We start from the raw sequence: 21089 nt of genomic DNA, 5'->3' as shown, positions 1-21089 counted from the left end.
TGATTAGCGTAGTGTAAACCCATTTCAAAACTACTGATGCCGTAGGCCTATACAATATTTTGCTTGTGCAGAGTTGTACGTAATTACATGCTGTCAGTTAATGTCATCTCATATGTATTCGTTTTTGAGAGAAAATTGAAGAATAGCAGTTGGAGAATAGATTAGAAGCGAATATTTTTATTCAAATAGATACTGAGAACAAATATTAGTATTTATCAAAAAAGTGTGTAAGTTTACGTTAGGTCACAGATAAAAAATAAGGATTTTTTATGCAGTTACAAATTCACAGAGCATATCTATTCTAGGTCTGTTCAGAATAAATTAGACTATTATACTTCTAAATCTAACATGTAAATGTTGTCTTCTTATTTTAATAGCAGTGTTTGATTTTTTAATTATTCTTGAAATATACTCAGTGTTCAGGTATTGCGATTAGAGGCTGATAGTGTGTTCTGTCATGCCGAGGTGCTAAATGAATTTGGAGAAACTTTAAGAAGGTTTGAAGATTAATGTAAGAATTGTTCATATGTATAGTATGAGTATGGTTTTATTGGAAACTAATTGATAAGTAATTGGCATTAATAAATATATATTAAAAAAATCTTAATTTAGGAATGATTCTGTTAGTTTGAATATAGCTTGGTTTTATTTAGGGTATAATAATAACACACGAAACCATTCTCTATATATAGTATATTTCAAGCGAAAATAAACTATTTATGTTTTTCGCAAGAAAAAATACATTTCGATTTTTGACATATCAGTTTTAATTTTAAATAAAGAATTGGCACTCAACCTATACTCAAGAATTAAAATAAAAGTAACGTATATTACACAGCTCTTAGAATTTCTCTACCTCTGACAAGCACCTTTAGAAGTATAATGAAAATACGGTTGGAGAATTAGTTTTAACTTTAAATGAAAAGTAAAACAAACTTAACAATAATCTGGAGTATCTCTTTGTACTCCGTTGTGTTAAATTGTCATAATTTATCTGAAGTTTCTTTTCAGATGAAGACAAATGGATATTTGCAAGCCATTGTTAAAATTGTTCCTATTCTTTCCCTGCTAAATGTAAACATATTCTTACGAAATCTTCGAATTTAAATACACATAGTTCAAGAACGTAATTATTATGTCTACAGCCACGCGCGAAGAATATTTCAAAGATAGTTTTATCTTTACTTCTTTAGATGGGATCAGTTTGTTTAATCCATATATTTAGGAACTCCTGTTATTTTTGTCGGGGGTAACGTTGTTTTCAGATTTGAATTTAGTTTAGGAAGAAATTAACAATTTTTATTTGTTGGCTTTGCTCTTAACACAAAGTGTCAAAAATATCATTTCAGGTAGTTGCTTACATATGGCTGTTGTAGTGGTTAATTTGTATTCGTCAGTTTACAACAGACACTCGAAAACTCTTTGTTTCGTTAGCATTGCTTACGATACAGAGTATCGCGTCGTCTATGAGATCAACTTGTAATATCGCGGTTATTATGTTGTGTGGCGCACTCAACTTAGAATCATCTGTTTTTTCAATAAACTCAAAAGTACTAACTTTGGCTATTCCAAATTCTTATTGATAAATCGAAAAATTACATAAAACATTGAATTTTCGGTGACAACTATCATTATTTGTTCAAGACTTACGTAAGGTACAATATTGTGGTAGGGATAGAAATAGTTAACGTATTTTTCCTGGAGGGCTTTTTTTTTTTTTTTTTTTTTTTTGTCTGTGGAGGAGGGTTAATTTTTTCTGGAAAAATAAGTTAACTATTTCTGTTCCTACCAAAATATTGTTTCTGACATAAATACTGAAAATACTGACAGTTGTCAGTGAAAATTCGACATTTAATGTAATTGAACGATCTAAGAATTTAGAGCAAAAGTGAGTATTTAAGTTGATTGATAAGTTTGTTCTTCAAGCCGTTCCCATTACAGTGCATATTCTCGTTTTTTATCATAATGCAGTTTCATATGCTTTTCCTGAGAATGTTACAGTATATTTGTTTTTTACTTACGAAAGTTAAACAAAATATTTGTTAAAAAAAAAAAAAAAATGAATGTGGCGATTCCTAAGGAAAGACCACGAATAACAGCCAAATGCACTGTTACTACTTCTTTCTTGTGTATTTATTGGTTTCACTTCCGCATTTGTGTTTCGATGTTTTAAATTACATAAGAGCTTGACAGAGTTACAACGCTTTACAAGAAAGCTGTGTACCGTTAGTTATGCAACTGCTGATACTAATTAATTTCAATTGCGTTCTTGTAGCTTATTGTCTTGCTTTTACTATATTAACATTAATTACTTAACTGGCAATTAGTTAATTAGCCAGAAAGTTATGTAATGTTCTATAAATAGTAACTTATGTGTTGTGTTTGGGTGTTAAAACTTACTATAGTGTGCTAATTCGGTTGTGTGTGATTACGATTTAAAAGCTGCTATAGCTGTTAGATTTATATGCATAAATGCGTCTGTTGTACAAGTGTGATAGTATATAATTTCGTACAGTATTGCAATATAGCAATAAACTTTATAACAAATTATGCTTTTGTAATGCTATTTTTTTACCACGTTGTTTAGAGCTTCGATTGATATTTTTTGTATTTTTTTTAAAAAAAGTAACTTGGGTGGAGTATTAGCAATCGAAATATGTGCTTTGATGTGTTGCTAGAAGCTGTTAAAGTATGCCGAGAACTATTTTTCTAATATGAAATACATTTTATAAATAAATTAAGTCAATTACTTTCAGGTTAATAACAAATTAGTAAATTCTTTATATATATTTTCATTCCATTTACATTATAAACTTATCAGTTAGTTTTATCCAGTCTGTAATTGTTCATTTAGTTATATAATAGAAAGTAATTTCAGAATTCCTTATTGCCACCTTGATTGGGATCCCCTTTTCAGTTCATTCTTAGTTAACTTCTGCCTGTTTACACCTTTAAAAAATCAGAACAAGTGAACGAGTGGTTTCTTAGACATTGTTTCTTTTCCTTTTCCAAACCGATGGAGGTGTTGCCGAATGGTTTCTCCACTCACACAGAAATTTAGTCTCAGTTCCTCACATGTCTGGTCCCTGTTCGCCTTGTTTGCTGCCTGAAGATGTTCCATTTTGTATGTGTGTTGGTGTTCCGGCACGTAATGCGTCTTAGAGTGTTTCGTCACCGTCCTTGAACTTGTTAAACCATCGCTGTACTGTCCGCGTAGTCACGACACCTTCACCAAAGGCCTGGCATATCTTCTGCTCCGCTGCAGCAGCGTTTGACCCCAGTTTGAATTCGTACAACATACACGCCCTTATGACGCTCTGTGGAGGTCCCATGTTCACTCTGTCCTTACCGAAGTTCACGGTGTAACTGAACTGCCACAAACCAGGTAGTATGTTGGATACACCCACACCAACAACTGACCATCGCCTTATCTCCATTCGCAATCAATTCATAGAGCCGCGGTAGCTCAGTGGTAGAGCGTTCACCTCTGGTGCGTGGGGTCCCGGGTTCGATCCCAGCTCATGCCAACTGAACTTTGTGGTGGACAAACACCGTGTGCGTTGGTTTTCTCGGTTTTCTCCCGTTTCCTCCCACTTTCTTCATTCCACCATTTCATTCATTTCTCATAATCACAGTCTCCTTTAGCCTGGCCGGCATAACAGTGGGACGTAAAACTTAAAGATTTCATTTCATTTTTTCGCATTCAATTCACGGTTTGAGGGCTAATTGAACATAGACCTCTACAAAAAGCGACAGAACTTTCTTGGTTACCTTTGTATAATAAATTTGGGGCACAAATATTCTTGAGACGATATGGTATCTTACAACTAATTGCTAGTTGATATTTGAGTATTAAAATACAATCAGAAAAGAAAAGGACTTTTTGTTGCGTTTTCATATGATCGTCTAAGTTGCGTTTAAAGAATTGATGGGTAAAAGTGAAAAAAAAAAAAAAACACTCCTTCCTCTCCCCATTTGAGACAGGCCATAGAGGCCCAAGGGCTAGATGGAGATAATACTCCATACTTTCTAGACTTCAGTCATATATGAGGTGTAGTGAGGATGACCTCACTCCGGCCACATTTACCTTCAGGTTTTGTCAGGTACCCGTTTTACAGACTAGGTGAATCCTTGAGCCGCATTGGAACGAGGATAGAACGAGAAATAACTCCAGTGCAGTTGGTAGATAGACATCGTACCGATTACCCCACCGCTGTTCTGAATTGATGGGTACACATATAAGAATTAATAATATCACTGTTTAGTTTTATATCATACTTACTTAACCTTTACTTGACCAAGCCCATTCCGCCATGGGAGACCCTAGAAATCGGTCATCGTTTTGAACGAAATGCAATTTTCAGAGTTATTTTCAAATTGCAGTAACTCATTCTCTAATTGGTCTAGAGCATGGTATCCACATTCTGGAAAATCAGGGAAACGGATTTTAGTCAGGGAAAATACAGTAGAATACTCTGAATTTCTTTTTCGAAACTAGAAAATCTTATTTTTTTTAATGACTGTAACTTAACATAATTAATGTCAATACATTCTTCATATTCATTTTTTTTTTTTTTTTTTTTTGGAGCGTTTTAATGTCTGGTCTTATGCCAACACATTAATACATTTCGTAATGTGTAAGTTAATTTGTAACTTAATAAATCTTTGTATACTTCTGTAATCCTGTGTGCATAATGTCAGAAATTAATATATATATATATATATATATATGCGCGCCATGGGAATAGTGGATGCTAGTAAAAAGTGAGGGAAAAGTTGGAAATGCAATCAGGAAAATTGGGAAGGAATTTTCTGTGGACTTCCGGTAGAGACATGAAACAAGAAGCATAATACGATGCAGAATAAATCAAAGAATCATAAAATTTACGCCCATTGAAGCATGTGTAACCGGGGAAGGGATGGATATAGTACGATAATTGAAAGTTTCTGTGTATTTGTTTCTCATTCGCACTTTTTGATTTTCTTCTTTCTGAGGTCCCTTTTCCCTACACCCCTGTATTGATACAAATGTGTTTTAACTGAAAATCATAAACTGGAAGAGGGAGGTATATACTAGTAATGTCACCAATAACACACTTTCGAAGACAAAAATATGTTACATTTAAACCAAGATATCTTTATATAGTTGGTACCTAGGGTGTTATATGAGAGTATTTTTATAATGTTAGTAGGTATCTTACAGGTTAATCCAAATTGCCCTCCCTAATAGGATACATGTTGTGAAAGAGTTATATGTACCCAACCAAGTTCAGAAATGCAAATTAGATTTAATTTCTTTGTTACTAATTTAAAATCTGACAATTCTGTTGTGGGAAAATTTATCATACCATACTTAAAGCTATTTACTTGTATACTCCACCCAACACCATTTCACAGTTAATCTTCGTGTGGTTTATAGTATCTGCATCACCAATCACTATACTTTCTGTTGATACCCAGCTGTTTAAAGTTAACACCGAACAATAAAATTAATCCTAAACAATGACTTTACTGCAAACAATACATACACAAGCTCTCCTCCAGTAAAGCCATTCTATTAATATGCACAATAGAATAATTAAGATATTTATACACGATGAACATTCAGAAAGAAAGTTAACATGGCTGTGAGAAAAAAATCTGTGAAACTGTATTGATTGAATGCTGTTCCTTTGACTCAATACAAAGTGACATACCACTTACTATTTTTTCGACAGATATCAGGTCCCTGTAAACAACAGTCAGAATGTTCAACCAATTGTTCAGTTCCATGTCGATAGAAATCCACTCCTTCATCATGAATCAATTGGCGAACCGCCGTTTGAACTTAATAATCGTTGCCAACTTTTTTTTTTTTTTTTTTTTTTTTTTTTTTTTTTTTTTTTTTTTTTTAGCTTGCCGAAAACATGAATATTGCATAGTTTCACATCTGAACTGTAGGGTGAATGCTACCATATCTTCCATTCAAACAGCTGGAACAAAGTCTGTTGTGTGCGGGGCTGCTTTGTCGTGATGGAGAACTGCTTTTGCTTAACTTGCCAAGCCTCTTATTCTTGATGGCAGTGCGCAGCGATCGCAATGTTTATCATTACCAGTCAGCATTAATGTTGTTACCCTTTGCGTAATCTCTGTCTTTGTCTGCTGATGATACGACTTAGTATTTCTTCCGCATAGGCGAAGACGTGTATCTGCATTTCATGGCTCATGGAGATCCTCTTTGTTCTCTGTGTGAAATGATGCTCTCAGTCTCCCGACAAAATGGTGCAGCACAAGCACTCACTGTCTTCCACATAGTAATGCCACAATGAATGCAGAGAATTTTGTATTTTAAGGCTGGGTGAACGTCCGCAAAATTAAACGTGCACACGATTCCCGATGTTTTCGGAAAATGGAATGAGCAGTAGCTAAGTTGCTATTTTCTTAATGTATTAGTCTGTGCTAGACGAGAACGGCGTACCTTCCCGATCACTATCCTCTAGGTCTGTGCAGCCCTGTTCAAATTGTTATGCCTGGGTTCAAACCCTGCTCCCGCCAAGTGAACTTTGTGGTGGACAAACACCGTGTGCGTGGGTTTCTTCGGGGTTCTCCCGTTTTCTCCCACTTTCTTCATTCCACCATTTCATTTATTTCTCATAATCACAGTCTCCTTTAGCCTAACCGGCATAACCGTGGGACGTAAAACTCAAAAATTTCATTTCAAATTGTTAAGATTTTACTGTAGCTGGAGGCGACATTGCAATTGGTCCATACATCGCTGACTGTTACGGTACAGTGATCTCTGTAATTTAGCCGTTTTCTTCACAAAAAGTATTGGCTTCTAGTTGCTATGCCATTTCACTCTTACACTACAATGCGCCTCTGATTAGTAACATAGAACAACAGTTTGCAGGCAGCCGTTACGCTGAACTCTTTCGACCACCCTTATTGCATAATGCTCTGCGGTTCAGGGGACATATTCACAAAGAGGATTCAAAACAAAAGATACATAATTCCAGCATGAAGATGACAAGCAAAATTTATTTTTCAATGTATATGGAGTGTTTTTAGTTAAAGTGTTGGTAATACCGTGTATTTTGATTTTGTATACATGTTTAATATGTGCTAATGTGAAATACTACATGTAATATTAGTAAGAAAGCAAAGTATTTAAAAAAATATACAAGTGACTAAAAAAATTAAAGTTTCAAGATAAAATTGTGGTGAACTTCGCAAGCAGCAGGACACATGTATAACTAGTTAATCTATTTGCAATAGTGTTTCATTGTATAGGAAGATCCTTGTATATCATAAACATTTTTAGTGGTATACCTGCATGAAAATGACTTCCCTGTTTATTTAGTTACCTGCATAAAAATCTCCTCTCATTAGTTCATTGCCTTTGTTTCTCCCCGTTTAGTTTACGTCACATTGTAATTTAGCACTTGCGTTTTTTTCACTTAAGAACTCTAAACGTTGGTTAGTTGATCAAAGTGATAACAGAAATATAAGGAGAGATCCTTACGAGAATTCTGAGTAGTTTAGGGAAGGATAAGAGGCGGTTTCTTGATGAAGAAATGCAAGTATTAGCATTCATGATTGCTAAGAGAAACTTAATACTATTCTCCAATCTAAACAATATAATTAAATATTCGAGATTAATTATAATACAAAGCATTCTGTATTAGCAACCGTATCCGTTATCGATTCCTGTTGAATTAACAACTAAGGCAGAGGTAGTTACGCCAAAATTTCGTCAATTTAAAATTCAAAACTAAGTTCACTTTAAATTTACAATTCGCGTCAACTTAGTTGTGTTTAAGTGGCGATTAAAACAGTGAATTGTCTATGCGATTAAGCAAAATGGCTCGAGTTTTGAATGTTCGATGTTCAATGTGTTCATTGCTATAGTTGGAGTTATAAATTGGATCTTCATAAACGCTCTTGAAGACAAGAAACTTTTTATATTTTCAATTTTTAGCATTTTTCTTTTAGAAAATAATAAGCTTTTTTTAAAGCATAGAAATTAGATGTAAGTTAATTAATTTACATAATTTGGGAAATGCACTCGGTGAACGAGTGTCCTAGCTTTTTCAAGGGAAAATCTTTGTATTTGGTGCTTTCAGGTGTTTACATATTATTCATTAAAAAAAAAAAAAAAAAAAATGTATTACAAAAACTCAAAGGGGAAAAAATTATTCCGAGAGCATAATACCTGGCACCATTATGTGTTAAAAGTTACCTATTAAATTTCTTTGAGAGTGTCAGAGTTGAAATGAATCTGTTTCAATGACTAAACATTGCATTTCATCCTTATCATATAATTTAAAAATTATTAATTGTGAGAGATGATGTTCAGATATTTTTCAGTTTAAGGAACGTTTGTAGTATGCACGAAAGGGTGATTTCATAATTTGTCAGCAAATCGGTTCTGGATTCAAACTAGTGATCGCGATTTAAATCTTAATTTTGAATCCACATTTTCTGTTCGAGGCATGAAGATGCTCATAAAGTTCAGTTGTTACTTATGAAATCAAACTGCATTTAGAAATAATAATAATAATAATAATAATAATAATAATAATAATAATGTGTGGTTCTTTTAATAATAGAAGCATGATAGGGTGACTAGAAAGTTCCTGAGGTTGGGAACTGCTATGAAGAAGTAAATGATTCTAAGACCAAGAACTAGAATGCCCTTTGGGACAGTGGCGAATCTAAAAGGTAAAAACTGGGTGGGGAAGGGTCAGCCAGAACCCAGATTACGACAGGTATATCGTGAGTACTATAAACTTTCAAAAATATATAAAGAATACCTTAAATTATTTTTGTCACTCAAAAAACTGAGGGGCCTAGGCCTCCCCGTCCCAGGCTAGATCCGCCACTGCTTTGGGAAATATCTCCGTAGAGAAGATCCTGAAGTGTCTAGTTTAAACCCTTCAAGCAGGGATCCTGAATACGCACTCGCCATTTAAATCCCTACCCCATAGATCAAGATCCCGAGCACGTACTCGCTAAGTGCAGTCGTAAAAAAATTAGCGTTGCTCTGCCATCTGCGGAGTTCTCGTTATACTTTAAGTAGAATAAGTAGAAACTTTAAAGTCTTACTAGCAGAAGGGAAGTAGAAATTTAAATACTGGCTTGATCAATTAAAATTTTGTTATATGAATGCATTAACTGTTACAAAATATTGATTTTGGAAAAGTGAGCAGAGAGTGTGAATGAGAAACTACGGAAGTGAATGAATGGAGGAGGCAAAAATGTTGAAACAGGTTAATTTCAACTTTATCAAATGGATTTTTTTTTATTATAAGAATTTTGACGTTCCTATTTTATTTTTCTCCGTAGTAAAACATACTTGTTTATTTCTCAGTGTGAGTTCATTAACAGCAATCTATCTGTAATTAAAATTGCTAAACTTGAATATTTCTAAAAAAAAATATTTAAATTTTATAATGAGAAGTGTATGCGAAATTATTGAAAAGAAAATTTTACTTAGAATATTTGACTAAAAAGATTAGTGAAAATATAAAGAAGAAAATTGTAAAATTGGTTCAATATTAGAATTGGATATTCATTTTATTAATTATTATTATTTTTTTTAAAGTAACATTAAAATAGTTATAGATAAAAGATAGTTGGTTAAAGGATGCAGTAGATGGAATTGAGTAAGTGAACAGGGCTTGTACTTGCTGGAATTTTTGTAGATTAGTTATAACAAATGTTTTTGTACTAACAACTTGTATTAAGGAATCACCACACCTCTGTGATTTAAAACTTCTTTCAGGAAAAAAGGTCCATTTTTTCCCAGAAGACATTGAGATTGAAAAATAGAAGAAAACAGCAAGGGGAAGCTCGCATTCATTCCCTGTGTTGTGTGTGTGTGTGGTTGTTTGTTGTACATGAAAAAGATATATATTTTAAATGTTAATGTTACCTATATAGTCAGAAGTACATATTTCAAAGTCTTCTATTTATAAAAGCCTGCAAGAAAACATAAAAGAAAGACGCAGTATCATATGTGGAAAAACTGGTGGGCGTAATTTAAACTATATGATGTTTATAATGCATAATACATGCTAATAATATGTTAAAACAGCAATCCTTGTGTATAGGGTTGTGTTCTGTATAGCATTATGATACATTGCTCATATTGACTTCGACCTGCATGCATGCGTTTACAAAGACTCCCTGGTATTGCATGACATTCAGTGTTTGAAGGACAAGCCGCAAGCCTTGTAAGTAATAGTTCCTTTTAAAAAGCATGTGCAGCAAGTTGATATTTCGTCACCAGTTTCGTCTTTTTGTCTTGTGGTGTATATATATGGAAATATAGTTAGCAGATAACCTTATTTTAAGACATTTATCAAGTTAGAATGTAATGTACTTACTTCTCTTTCGATACTTCACGTGAATCGTACTTTTCCATTGTAAAATTTTGTTTCTCTGTAGTGCATGCTTTACACCGTAAGTTACTTACTCTACCCTGTCGGAAATATGTGCATGAAGAATCTGTTACTGCAGTTTAGGCTCTTTTTTTGTATGATTTTGTTGAACCCGATTTTTATATTCATTGACTTCCAAATTTGTTTTGAATTTTTGTATATTCAAATTCATACCAAGTTGGAACACCAACATTTTATTACTTTTTTTTTTTCCTTACATTGATGAACGAATAACACTATATGTGAATATGTGTTGATGTTATCTGTGTATACGTTGACATATACAAAAATTTGAAGCCGCTAAAGTTCAAGCGTTTTTTTTTTTCACTTAAAATTGTCAGCAACTTCAGAATTTCACTGTACAATCTTATATGCTGCTTAAATATGTATAAAGCTCTTGCTGAGAGAACACTATACTCAGTTAATCAGCTTAGAAGAGAACGAGTAAATTGGATCATATGCTGCGAAACTAAACTTACTTATATAATACATACATAAAGAAAAAATAGTAAAACAGAAATTGTCATAAATATCTTTACATTTCATACTTATTGTTTCGATCACTAATTTACAAATCATATCTTCGAACATAAAAAATACCATTATTATTATTATTATTTCCCGTTCTTCAATGTGTGGACCAATTGTATCACTTTTACATGTGATTGTTTCATACGTAAAGTCGCGTTTTTTCTTTCCTTATTTTCTTAATTAAAGAACTTATTTCATAATTGTTTTAAATCTTTTATATCCAAAAATGCACAGCGGATAATGAAATGTAAAGCTTATGACAAATGTATGCACATAAGGTATAAAATACTACAGATTTCATTTTTATACAGCTTGTATATATAATAAAACTTTTTTTTTTAATTTTATTTTTTTTTATACCTTGTTTCGTGGGATTCATTCACGTATGTATTTCGTCCATCTCTCACTGTCTGCATCGTCGAAGGCCGAAATTCTTTGGGATAATATTTTGAGTTGTTACTACTCTTCTTGCGTGTTGATTAAAAAAATAAATAAAATAAAATTTATATTTTTATATTGAACCTAAATTTATGTAGAATATAAAGTTGTGAAAATACTAATATATATATATATATATATATATATATATATCTTACTAAACCGCCACTACGAACATACTGACAATGTACTTAGCTCCAATATAAAGTGAATATAAACCTACCCGCACAGAATTACAAAAACTCAGCACGCAGGAGTAGTAGTTCAAATTGTTATCCCTAGGAATTTTAGTTCGCTGACGATGTCACAGTGAGGAAGGTGGGCGAAATATATAAGGAAAACAAAACTAAATCCACGAGAAAAAGAAAAAGCAATTCTAGATACAAATGTGAGGACTTGTTTTTAAAATGTAATGAGAATCACATACTTCGAACACTTTGAATGATACATTGAAACGTCTTATAAAGTTCTCTTGTTAATATCTTCAGAAATAGTAGTTGTAATCTGATACGCAGAGGCGGCTTTAGGGTTTTAATTTTGGGTAGGTCTGCTCCCTCGCTTATGGATACATTTACACATTTGATTGATTAATGACAGTAGAAAATTATATACACATTTGATTGATTAATGACAGTAGAAAATTACTTTTACAGTAGTGATTGATGCTATTTGTTAAATAATTATCTACTATTAATATAAATAGTGGAAAATATATTTACTCTTTATTGTATCGTTTAACGGTTATATATTTTTCTAAATTTTTGGAGTATTCCCGTGCCTACCCGGCCTATCCACTAAAGCCGCCACTGCTGATACGGCTCCATTTATTTAGTAATTATTGAGAGTTTTATATATGGAAACGTACTTATTTGAACCGATTCCAACTAGGGTGGAAGGCTTTGTACTCTTAATGGATTGAATTCAATATGCTATGGATGTATCAGTTATTCTCCCCGTTGTCACATTGTTTTTTTTGTTCACATATTTTAGTTGATACACGTCCGTTTCTTGAATAGAACTGTTAAATGTGAGAATTAAAAAGTCCTTTTGTAAATATTCTTTGTCACATCGTTAGTAACCCGTAACTCATTAAATGGTTCTGTGTATAATAAACTGAACCGTTAATTATGAACTAAAGTACCTGTTTCTCCTTTTGTATATACGACTGTATTTACTTTTCCGTCAAGTTGTTACCGTAATGGTAGTTATATGTATATAAAAAGAACCTAGTCACTACAGTACTTACTGTAACAGTGTAACTTTTGATAATAAGTGTACCAGTATTAATGTTGAATATTTCTAGAAATAAATTAGTTTTTTGTTGTTTGTATTTTCCGAATAATGTATAAAGACATGTTTTATGTTTATGAAACAAAGAAATAATAATAAAAACATTATTGAAGCTGAAAAGAAGTTAAAGAAAGAGACCATTGAGGTAAGATTTTTAGATTTAGAGCAAATAATGATTAATTATTCTGGTCTTAAGCGAATTATAAAGAGAGGAAGAGAAAAAACTTGCAAATTTTGGTGGTGAAATATGTCTATGTTGGCCACTGTTAATTCCAGAATAAATAAATAGTCTGATAAGATTGATGAATGTGTAATGCATAATACAGTGACAGCTACCTATGTTTGCCAATGCTGCTTATTTGGAAAACTGTTCAGCTTAAACAAATGGTCCACCGTGATACATAAAGTGAAACCATGTTGAGTTGGTTATCCATGGTTACTTTTGGTGTGTGTATATATAGGTAGCAGAGTTAAAGTAATTACTACTTACTTGACTATATCCTGAAGATTTTAATAAAATTTGACCAATTTAAACAAGTGGCCAAATAAATTACAAGAGTGGCCACTTGACAGATTTTTGTGAAGTGGCAGGTTCCACAAGAAATGAGTCAAGTGTGCACAGATACAAAAAAATCAAGACAATCCAAACATTTAATACAACCATTTTTATTTTGAATTTTTGACTTTATTTGTTAAAGTTACGTAACACATTATAATATATATTTGTTCATTTTTTTTTAATAGAAGTGTTCTAATCTAACCAAATTTTACTAGTGCAGTATCATAGCGTGAAAAAGAATGTGTAGTTATGACAGTGAGTTAAAAGGTTGCAAGTAGGAGACGCTGTGTAGGTGAGGTATTTGTTCTTCTGTAAAAGAAAAAAATCAATAAAAAATATATTTCTCCTTAAGCGATCAGTGACATTTGCACCAACCATGTTTAAATATAATAATAATAAATAATAATAAATAATAATAATAATAATAATAATAATAATAATAATAATAATAATAATAATAATAATAATAATAATAATAATAATTTGAATGTATTGATAGTAGTGACCACAGCCTAAGCCATAATTGGTCACGAATATACAGACAATTAGTACATCAAAATGATTTAAACAGGTACAATACTATATGTCATTCATTGACTTTACATATAAATAATCAACGCTTTGATTCCAAAGTAAAATTTCAGTATTACCTCCATTCACATATCTATTACGTAAATTGAAGACTGTGATGAAATATATAACAAAAGTAAAATATAGTAAACACTAGTAAAATTAAACCAAGATTTCATAAGAAAATATAACAAAAGAACATGATCAAAAAAAAAAAAAAAAAAAAGTCAAACAAAAGACAAGTAGAATTTAATAGACAATATACTAGACAAAACAATGGCAAATTTATATATCTACTTGACAATACATTCTAAATATTACTTTTTTTAAGTAAAGCAAAGTTTATAATAAATAGGTAACTTCTTAGAGATTTTTTTTTGTTTATATTCTCTACACTATTAAATAGTGGAGTACCAATTAATTTGTGATTGCAAAAGATAGATCGATAGTCCCTAGGATTGTGAGAAGGAACTCTAATAAACAGATATTCAATTAGATTCACCCTGGCATGTATTACATCATGAATGAGCCTGGTTTGCCTCAAATTTCTTCTAACATCAAAAGAGAGAGCAAATAAAGCCTAGCAAGAATCTCCGCAATAATAATAATAATAATAATAATAATATTTTAAAGATCGTTCTCGTTACTAATAAAGAAAAACACAAAATTGTGAATTATTCTGTATTGAATTCTATTCCACAGCCCGTCAACAATTTGTCACCAGCAATGTTTCTTCCAGACATGTTTTTTTTGGGGGATCACTGCGCCCCGGAGCTTTGAGAGTGCCCTTCCGCGGAGAAGACCAAAATAATACGTCTACAATATAATAATAAATAGAATAGTACCGTGTAAAAATAATATGTGCCCCTGCAAATACTAAGTGTGCCCCTCGCAGAACATTTTTTCTAAAAGAATACTGGTCAGCACTTATCGAACATGTGAGATATTAGGGAAAGAAAATGTTTTTAATAGTACGTTTGGAAAAGCTAGATTCATTAAAAAATAATATATTTAATCGTCAAAAAATATTTTGACATTTGCACTGATATCAATTTTATAACAGTTTAATAAGACGCTAAATTAATTTGTTCGCTTAGTTTGCAAATACTTTTCACTATTTAGATCATTCTGTCCCTTTTTAACACTTGTATGTGTAATTGAACTACACTGAACTAAAAACAGAATGTTCTTACTCACTGTTTACAATTACTTTATTATTATTATCTATACGTGCCAAGTAGATGCGTTGGTGCAGATATATAATTTTATGGCAAGATTATTAGCCACAAATGGATATGGACATACTGTTTTTTACACTAAAAATACAAATCGCTGAGCAAAGCAACGTATATTTTAAAAATAATAAATGTTTGACAGTTTCGCCAACTGACTGAACATATTGGCTTTATATCACACTTTAGTCTGGCTATCTGACGAAGCCAATATGTTTAGTTAGGGGGCGAAACTGTCACACATTTATTTAAAATATACGTTGCTTTACTCAGCGATTTGTGTTTTTAGTGTAAGTTATTTAAGATAAGAAAGCTAGCATGAACCAGTTACAATACTGTTCTTTGATAAATTATTATTGTAAAGGAATTTCCTTTACCAAATATAGTACACGAACATCTCATATTTGTGCACTGAACTTCCTGTGAGGTAGTTTTTGTGCAAAGAGCATCACAGTGTATTTACTATTACTATTAATTCTTTTTGGATGAATACTGAGAAAAGTATACAAGAGTTTTGCGTGTTCTTGTATGTAAGTAGAATCTGAAGCAAACAGAGAATGAATGATACAGGCGTCGGTAGTAATATATTTTTGGGTGAGTGCTAGATAATGGAAGCATATGTTTGTCCAATGATACTAAGAGAGTCAGTATTTTAACACAACTATTCACCAGTAAAAGTTATACATATTACCAAACCGAACTCTTCTTATTCCATCCTTTTACGTGTTGTAAAAACAAATTCCCACAAGTTGATTTTATTTAAGTAAATAATTAAATGTTAAGCTACTCCAAAATATTTATTCTGGAAACAACTTAATTTCAGATTACGCTTTTAATGATTTATTATTATTTTCGTGACTAGGAAAATGTTGATGCCTCGATGCAGATGTTCCCATGAAAAGTACAGTTAATGAATTATTATTATTATTATTATTATTATTATTATTATTATTATTATTATTATTATTATTATTATTATTATTATTATTATTATTATTATTGCTGAAAGATTTATTTTTCTGTTCAGTTTTAAATAATTGAAATAGTATTATTTAAACGTCGTTGGTGCAAATGCCCTCTGGTGTTTCTATATGTAGTCTGAAGTTTGATCGTTAACAAGTTATTTATATAGATTCTCTGACAAAGACTCTAGAGTAGTTATATATATATATTCTATCAATGCTGATATTTCTTCATATTTCTATAATACACTCTATTGGACGCAAATTTCAGTAGAGATTTTTTTGGTAGATTTTCTCTGTATCTTTGACTAGTAGATTAAAATATTACATGTATATCTTAATAGTAGATAATGTATTGAAACAATATGCATTCGTTGTGATATTTTTGTATCTCCAAACTTAACATAGTTTCGGCCAGTATACAAAGGGGTAATACCCCGAATATTGTAAGAATGTTGTCAAGATCCTTAGTTTTTAGCTTTCTGTTAGTGTTGGCGGTGTGAAAACTACTTTTCAAGTCACGAATTTATTGTGTATGTTATTTGAAGTTAATTCTGGAGGTCTGTTTATGCAGTTGCGGCTAGATGAAAAAAAAAAAAAAAAAAAGTATTGAATTAGTTTTCTCGTATGATAGTCGTCTGCAGTGAAATAACATTTCGAATATCTTCTTCATGGTGAGAATAATAATTCTACAAATCAAAGATACTATCAATGAGGAAGACATTGTACTGAAATGAAGTTTTCATTGGAAGATAAACTACCACAAGAATATTCTGTTAGAAAAAGGAACATGGAAAAATGGTACAGCAACTAGTGAGGAATTACCCACATTGTTGAGATTTCATTAATTTTTCACTTTCAAATTTAGAAAATTTACATTAAAGAAAATTATTCTTGATGTCATTTTTTAATTTTAAGTTGAAAAAAAAAAAAAAAAAACAGTATTTAAGAACAAAGATTGCAGTACGTTACAATCGACATTGGGCTCTAGCTGACGGGAAGGCTTAAGAACTGGGGTGTGGCTTTTTTGGGGCCGCTGTGTGCTGCTGCTTAATTTAAGTACCGCTTGATTTGCCTTAATATTGGATCATAGCTCTAATGTCTTTCTCATCGGAAATGTAGCCAAGTTTCGATTCTCGGTGAGGACGAAAGAGTTTTCCGAGTTAACTCATTATCGTGAAATCATTACTTGAATAAAGAAGTATGAGTAGATCATGGATCAAAAAGGCCAGAAATAGTGACTTTGAGAAACATAAAAGGAAGGGGGGAGGGAGAATAGAAAACTTTTCCATCGACTACATAGCAATTTGCTTTTCATTTTGTTCATAAACCAGTGCCGTGCCGTGCCGTGAGGTGGGGGAAGCGAGTGAGGCGACGGCTCCGGGCGCCGAAGTAAGGGGCGCAAAATTCGTGAGAAGCAGAACAAAAAAAGAGAGAGGAAAATTATTACCCATGTTAGGATGGTGCATGTGTACATATATAAAATGGAAGGAAAAAAGTAATAAAAAGTGCTAAAAATCAAAGAAAAGCAGGGTTTATTTTTGAAAATTTTCTTACGCTTCGCGCCAACCATGGTGGCGCTTTACGGCTTGTCTGTCAACCTTACTCACATGTACGGGGCGCCGTCGTATACTCTCGCCCGAGCGCTGATTTTCGACGCCACGGCATTATATTTATTTTCTGTGTTCGAAAGTGAAAGTCGCATTCTTCATAAACAGGCCATAAAATTTCAGTCGTAATAAGTTTGTGATATTTTGTTTTTTCACGAAAGGAAATCAAAATTACTCTGTGATGTATTCAGTAAATTATAGGGAGTTAATTTTAGGACGAAGTGTTCTTTCTTTTAATCGTGTCAAGTATATTTCTAGTGTATACCCATTGTAAACACCATGCTAATGTTTTATCTGCTAGAATTATATTTTCAAATTAGTTACAGTCCTCGCCACCGTTGCTTAAGGTGGTAACATTAATAATAATAACATAAACAAATGTATCAAGAAGAAAGCCTTCACATTGTACATTTTTCTAAAAGATGTAAAAGCAAGACTTGTAAACTTTCTTGAACTCGAAAACTACTTCGAACGTGTTTGTACATTTAGTTAAAAAGGGTTGTCACATTTATACTGTCAGATCCAGTTTTTTCAGTGCATTTCCTGAAGTAAAAGTAAATTACTTTGCACTGGAAACCCGATTTGCATAAATGTGGTACCTGTTTTGTGTTGATGCGTCATTTCTCCCCTAATGTTCGCTACCACATTTCCAAAGGGCGTAACTGCAAAAATTATTTGGTATCTTACGGGTAAGAAATCTGCTCATTGTTAGTAATGTTCTGGGAATACAGCTGAATGGAAGAAATATGTTTCCATAATTTTCATACGTAATTCTGTATAAGTAAATATATATCAAGCAGATCCTGTCGAACGTAATAGCGGTAATTCAGTCGGAGCCAGAATAACGGAAAATGGTACTTAATTTTGAGGAATTTAAGTGTTTATACTTTTAGACACTACGAACATTTTTTTCACTTTATTTCGCTTATCTGATTCACTTTTTGAAAACAAAGTAATAGAAGGTATGGAGCAAATAACGAGATTCTATAAAACAACTATATCTTTCACAACTAGAGTCATGTGAAACTCGCTTTCGCCACGTGGGCATGTTTTCATTAGTACAATAACTATGTCTTCGTTACTAGCTTCGTAAGCGGCTAGTACGTTTCGCTGTCAGAGACAAATTCGTGTCATGGGTCTGTCAATACTAACGTTGTAAGGTATTTGTGGTATACAGGATAACATAAATTTAAATGATTAAATTTATCCATGGTTTGCAGGATATAAGTAACTTAAATCCAAAGACCGCCGCCAAGTGAACTTTGTGGTGGATAAACACCGTGTGCGTGGTTTCCTCGGGGTTCTCCCATTTCCTCCCATTTTCTTCATTCCACTATTTCATTCTTCAATCATCATCACCGTCTCCTTTAGCCTAACCAGCATAACCGTGGGACCTAAAACTCAAACATTTCATTTCATTTTTTTAAATCCAAAGATTGACTGGTATACAGCACAAAATCAAGGACTAATTTTGTCAGTGGATGAATCGAGTATTTTCATCACTTTCGGTGAGAACAAAAGTGCTTGGCTCCAAAACTTGTATTTTCGGTTCCAAAGAGCCTGGCTGTTTGAAAAAAGAAAACAAAGGAAGATGTATAATTCACAATTGTTTTCATGCAATAAATTTCCTTACCTTCCTTAACAGGGGTAATTCAGTGATAGAGCGTTCACCTTTGGTGCTGGAGTTTGGTAGTGGTTCGATCCCAGCTCGCCCCAAGTGGACAAACACAGTGTACGCAGACTTTTTCGGTGTTCGGCCACTTTCTCTACTTCACCATTTCATTTCATTTTTCCATCATCACAGTCTCCTTTAGCGTACATGACATAATCATGGGACGTAAAAATGGAAGATTTCATTTTACGTTAACATTTAATGATTAATTCTTTCAAGTTTCTGCTCTTGAAAATTTAAAAATAAAATCAGCATTTGCTCTTTCTCATTATATTCATTAGTCAACTCTAGAACTATTGTAAGTTTCGTGTGTAGTACATTTATTTGGAACCTACCAGAAACAAATTATACCGGCAGTGCGTTATACTTAACCTATCCATCCTGGATGAATCGCTGAATTTTGTCACTTATGGTGACAAGGAAAGTGCGAAGTACAAAATTTGCATTTTTGTTTTCCAATAATATTGCTATTAGTTAAGGAAAACATAAGCTAGTATACAATTCACATTGTTTATTTTTATATTTATTTTTTAATTCCTTGTTTTGAAAGTTTAGAAGAAAAAAAAAAAAAAGAAAAGAAAAACTGCTTGTAAATCACCATAAAACGTATAAGCATATTAAGTTCCATATGTAACTTTTTGGGAACTCACCGGAAACAAATTTCGGAAGCATTGACAGAAGTATGTCATACTTAACTATCCATTGTGCACAGAATGGATGATAGGATAAACATGATTTGTTTCCACTAGTATTTTTGATGTTACTTGTTTCCGGTGTGTTCCAAAGACTTGTGCTACATATAGAACTTGCAATAGTTACGTTTGGTGTTAATTTGCAACATTATAGTGAAAGAAAAAAGTGCAATTTTTGTTTAAATTTACGTAAAAAGGAATGTCGAAAAGCAAACGGATCAGAGATAAAGAAGGTAAGGAAGCAAATTGACACGAAAATGAAGTGAAACATAAACAGTCTATGATTTCTGTACCTAGTAGACATATTCTTTGGAACCTAAAATATGACTTTTTGAGCCTTGCACTTAGGATGATAGCGATGGTAACGAAATTACTGCATTCATTCATTCATTCATTATGTTAATCTTGCAAATATATGCACTACAGCTGAGTTCTTCTATACCTTTATTCTTAATCTGTGCCTACTGCTACACAGTTGATTATATCAATCTTATCCCACAACTACAATAACATGGCCTTGCATTTCAGTATAACTCTGATCACCAGAACCATGCTATATCTTCATTATAATCCGATCAATCTAGCTCTAATTATATCTTTTATTCTATACATTCGTAATCAACCTAGTAATCATGTCTTAACAAATTAATATACAGAGTGTCTCAAAAGTCCTCTGACATAGGGTAACTCTGTTATTATCAGAGTTATAACAAAATGCAAGAGGCTGTACACTTTTTATGCACCAAATGTTAAAAGAAAATACAACGATGCCATTTACCTGGACCCACAACATAAGTGAATGAAATTACTGTCTTTTACGCTAACGTGTTGATGGCTAGCCCCCATTTCAAACAGTAACTTCATTTACTTATATTGTGGGTCACGGTAAATGGCAACGTTGCATTTAACATTGGGCATACAAAGAGTATACAGCCCAAACGACTCGTCCGATTAAAAAAAAAAAATCCTTCACTTTACATTGAAAACTTCATATTTGGGGACGGCTTCCCCTCGTACATATTGTTGTAACTGATAATAAGAGTTGGACTATGTCAGGGGACTTTTGAGACATCCTGTATATCTATTACCAATCGTAATGCCAAAAAATCCGT

The 21089-nt window shown here is 32.5% G+C and overlaps 1 protein-coding gene and 1 long non-coding RNA gene across 7 annotated transcripts in view; both read left to right on the top strand.

Annotated features, from left to right (window-relative positions):
- Positions 1 to 21089, top strand: part of LOC145663966 (uncharacterized) — a 193913-nt gene that overhangs the window by 53364 nt on the left and 119460 nt on the right. The window lies entirely within an intron of this gene.
- Positions 357 to 19239, top strand: LOC145663967 (uncharacterized). Its single transcript, XR_014127302.1, has 2 exons — positions 357 to 511; positions 9764 to 19239. It is a non-coding gene; the product is annotated as an uncharacterized LOC145663967 (long non-coding RNA).

Source organism: Thermobia domestica, chromosome 11, assembly GCF_964235325.1.
Source record: "Thermobia domestica chromosome 11, izTheDome1.hap1.1, whole genome shotgun sequence".
NCBI classification, from domain to species: Eukaryota; Metazoa; Arthropoda; class Insecta; order Zygentoma; family Lepismatidae; genus Thermobia; species Thermobia domestica.
The sequence above is the reverse complement of the archived record's forward strand: the minus strand, read 5'-3'. Positions and strand labels throughout refer to the sequence as shown.